Here is a 4,661-nt window from a genome sequence, read left to right as displayed (position 1 = left end):
ATATTTGTCGAAGATTTAAGTAACTTTATTTAAAACTTTTTTAATAAGGAATTTTGTATAAGGAAATTTTTTTTAATTATAAATCTTAATTTTATAAACTATACTATATAATATGAATTGTTTTCTTTTGTTTTGTAACTATATTTTATTAGTTTAACCATAATATTTACTTATCAAATAAAGAATAATAAAAAGTAAAAGTTTTATAAACGATTTTTCTTACTAAAAAACGGTAGTGCCTTTTTACCCTTTTTAAGCTCAAAAAATACGCTTTTTTACCCGTTTTTTAATTTTTTGTGCGCCTTTTTATATACAATCGTTGGCAACACTGAACACAATACAAGAGCTTTTAAGAGCGCAGAACCAAATGATACAAATCCTCTTAACAAGAAAATGAGTTATTTGAGACTATGTTTCTGGAATGCAAACGGTTTAAACCAACACAAATCAGAGGTATCCCACTTCATGCAGAATAAAAACATCGACGTGCTATTGGTTTCGGAAACTCATCTTACCAATAGGTATAACTTTTATATTTCGGGTTATACATTCTACTGTACAAATCATCCTGATGGTAAGGCACATGGTGGTACTGGTAAATATCAAGCCACCGGTACACAGTGGCGGATCTGAAAAAAAAGTGGAAATAAATCTGTAACTTCTAAACGAATCGCCCGATTTTAATAAAATTTCCCGTGGCTATAGAGGAGGTGTTGATAAGTTTAAGTTTTGAATTTGGGCTTATAACACCAAAGGGGGGGGCGAGCCACAATGCCCCAAAGTGGGGCACCTCGGGTATATCAAAAATTAAAAATGATGACAAATTTTGCGATCCGATTTGAAAGATTTTTTTATATATATGGAATCTACTAGACGAGATCTAAAAAAAACATGTTTTAGCTATATATTATCTTTATATACATATATAATTCTTCTGTACGTGTGTTAGTAACTAAACTCCTCCTTAACGGCTGGGCCGATTGCGATGAAATTTGTTGTGTGTGTTTGAGTGGGTCACTGGATGGTTTAGATTCACAATTGACTTATATAGGAATAATGGACATGGCACCTCCCATACAAAGTAAAAATTTATGTGTTTTCAATTACGAAAATTATCTATTCAATAGTTTTTGTATTTAAAGTTCAACCAATAACGAAAATTGTATATTCAATTGTCAAAATTATCAAATTCAAAACTCAAAATTCAATAGAAAATATCAGAAAATTTTGTTTTTGAGCACATGAATACTTGATTCAATTATTTCATAATTGAAACCAGTTCAATATGTGATAAATATTTGAATTGAAACGGTTTAAAAAATATTTTTTTCTGTGCAGTCCGATTATGTTACATACCTTGGTATTCACTTAGATAGAAGACTTACTTGGCGCTGTCATATAGAAACCAAGAGTCTTCACATGAAGTTAAAAACATCTAGCCTTCACTGGTTAATAAGTGACCAATCAAAGTTAAGCCTGGACTATAAAGTCAGCCTGTATAAAATCATTTTAAAACCAATTTGGACATATGGAATCCAATTGTGGGGAACGGCCAGTAATTCCAGTATTGAGCTTATACAGAGGGCCCAGTCGAAAATTCTTAGGACAATGACGGGTGCACCATGGTACATAAGAAATGAAAACATCCACAGGGACTTGGAAGTGCCACTAGTGAAGGATGAGTTTAAGAAAGTCCGCGATAAATATATACTGAAACTGCAATCCCACCCAAATCCGCTTGCTCGGCTTCTCGCACAGAGCCAAACCAGATCAAGGCTTTGTAGTGGAGATCTACCACCCCGCTGAGATGAGGTCCATGCATTAAGCAATGCTCTCTTTAGAGAGCAATTAGTTTTAATTTTAGTTATGAGATTTAATCACTTATTGTTAGGCCTAATGAAGTAGGCAGATTTAATAAATAAAAAGTTAAAAAAAAAAATCTAATTATAAAACCTTTCTAAGTCAAATGTACATTAAATAATTTGAGAATTGTTTGAATTTTTAAATTTAATTGTAATAAAATTTTGTTATAATTTTTAAGGTCGTTTTTTTACAACTATGTGTGTTTGAGGAGTGTGGTGAAAGTTGGTTGACCACCAATACATATAAATAAACAAAATGTTACCAATACATTCGTATTGTTGTTAGGTTTTTTTGACAACCGACTTAAGTTTGTTTTGACAGTGTTTCACTTCTTGTTATTATTCTTTGTTTGAAAACATAAAATATGAAAAAATCATACTATTTAATGAATTATTTATAAATGTTATGAATTGAAATCAAATCATAATATTTACATATGTTGGAACTTTTTTCGGTGTATGATTTCTGCATACATAAAACAAATCTGTGTTAAATTGTGGTTTCATATTTATGTGTAATTGGACATTAGATATATGTATGTTAGTGGACCTTAGATGAGAGCTGTGGTCAAACTTTTGTCAGTTAAATATGTATGGATACCACTATTCTAATGGTAGTTATGAACCATAAAGCAACCTTCAGGGAAGAATTTTGTATCAAAAAACTAAAAAACTAACTAAGCAAAGATGTGAAAAATATCAATAATTTTCAAGATTTTCTTTCGTTTTGGTACACAACAGATTTTGATGACTTTTAGTACCAAGCTTCTTAGAAGAATGGCAAACATTCTGGATACATTTTATTTATTTCTGTTACGTACTTATGTAATTATAAACTTATTACTCCCTCCTCATTCACCACTTTAGTGTAGGCAGGTTACATCACATATTATGTCTGACAAGCACATTGAATTATATGCATACATATGTACATGTTGTTGTTGCATGAGTTAGTTTTTTGACAGCAGTCTTAGAATTTTCCTCTCAGTTACGCTTCTATGTGCCGAATCTTGTATACCCACCATCAATATGTGACAAAATAATTTTCTGATATAGTGATTATAAATATACAATAATTGGTAGAAAGATTGAGGTATAAATTGTGTATATCCAATTTCATCACGATATTAATTATTATAAGACCAGTATGAATTTTCAAGTCATTTTCTGAGGGGAGCTTTGTATTGGGACTAGGGACAAATGATTCCTGATTTTCGCAATACTTTACAGTATAATTTATTTAGAACTAAGTTGTGCATCAGGATTGCCACGTAATCAGCATATTTATGGCTGCTCAAACAGTATTCCGGGGGAACATTTGTATGGGGGCTAGGTGAAATCATGGACCTATTTTGCCGATTTTCAACACCAAACAAATCTTATCAACAGAGAAAATGTTTGGAAAATTTCAGCCAGATAGCTTCTTTCGTTTGGGTCCTATCGTGTTTTCAACAGACGGACGGACATATCACAGTACCCAGAATATGTCTGAAATACATATGTCGATATGTTACAAACAAAATGACTAAATCAATATACCCCCATCTTATTTGATGGTGGGTGTTACAAACACGTTAAACTCTTCTATATATTGCATCCTACGTGTAGGGGCTAATATAAATAAACACACAAGAACATTATAATTGCAAGAAGACATTAATGCCAGAGTTTTGTGACAAAAAAAAAACAAGAAAGTTTAATTATAAGATTGAAATTGACAAACAAGGATTTCGACAGGTCGAATAAAGCGTCGATTGGGATTATAAATGGTTGTTAACATTTGTGAATAGTCGCTGAGTTCACTACATATAATAAAAGTCAAGTTTTACATTTATAGGTTCCAATTTTGATTGTTGCATACGCCATCATGCTGCATACAGTGACATTGGCAACGGCAACAACTGCAAATGGTCACATTGTTAAAAGAAGTTATTCCGACCAAAGCGTTCATGGTTACATGACCGAGGTAAGATCCACCATTATTTCCACAATGATTTAAAAATTTGTTTTCTTTCATGTTTTACCAGCGAACTTGTTGGTGGAATGAAGTGTGCAAAGAAGAATTTCAAAATCAATTTCGATGCAAATGTCCCCAATTCTCTTATTGCCGGTAAAAACATCATATATAAATAAATAAATAATAAATATAGCACCATAAATGGCTTTTTCCTTTTAGTTCTCCTGGTCGTTATTATAATGCATACTGCTCCATGACCGACACTGGTTACATATGGACGCAACCTACATGGGACTGGGGACCCCAAGCATTTCCAAATATTTAGATCAATAAAATTGGGAAAAATGTTACAAGTGTCTTGTGCAGCAGCACACTCAAAACTTATTTGAATTGTCTACGATTGATGGTCATTAGTCCGGTATTCATTGGACTTCCATTTAAACGATTCAAAATTCAATTTACAATAAATTAAACATAAATGTGTCTTATTGTTACTTTATCAACGATCTAATCAATAAAATTTTAATGTTAACATAATTACTAACTAAATATGTCTGAAATCCATACATTAAATACTCCCAATGTTCATTAATATCTACTTAATAATGGTTGAAAATACATACATACATATCTCTTGTGGAACTAGATAACAAGGAAAATACGTGATTTCTTTTACATGCAGAGTTATTCATTAATAGTATGTATCCAGCGTTTCTTTGACGTCACGGAAACTGAGAAAAATCGATATCTATTACAAATTCCGAACAAATTTCTAACACAGTGGTCTTAACATACGTACTTTTACACAAAATTATTTCAATGTAATAAAGTAAGTCAAGTAA

At 31.6% G+C, this 4,661-nt stretch overlaps 1 long non-coding RNA gene across 1 annotated transcript; it reads left to right on the top strand.

The window, feature by feature from the left end:
* The first annotated feature begins 3,498 nt into the window (after positions 1 to 3,498).
* On the top strand, positions 3,499 to 3,900 carry LOC135959927 (uncharacterized). The gene is made up of 3 exons (XR_010576563.1): positions 3,499 to 3,631; positions 3,700 to 3,828; positions 3,890 to 3,900. It is a non-coding gene; the product is annotated as an uncharacterized LOC135959927 (long non-coding RNA).
* Positions 3,901 to 4,661: the final 761 nt, after the last annotated feature.

This window comes from Calliphora vicina, chromosome 5 (assembly GCF_958450345.1).
Source record: "Calliphora vicina chromosome 5, idCalVici1.1, whole genome shotgun sequence".
Taxonomy (NCBI): domain Eukaryota; kingdom Metazoa; phylum Arthropoda; class Insecta; order Diptera; family Calliphoridae; genus Calliphora; species Calliphora vicina.
Note: the sequence above shows the minus strand (reverse complement) of the source record. Positions and strands in the feature narration are given on the sequence as shown.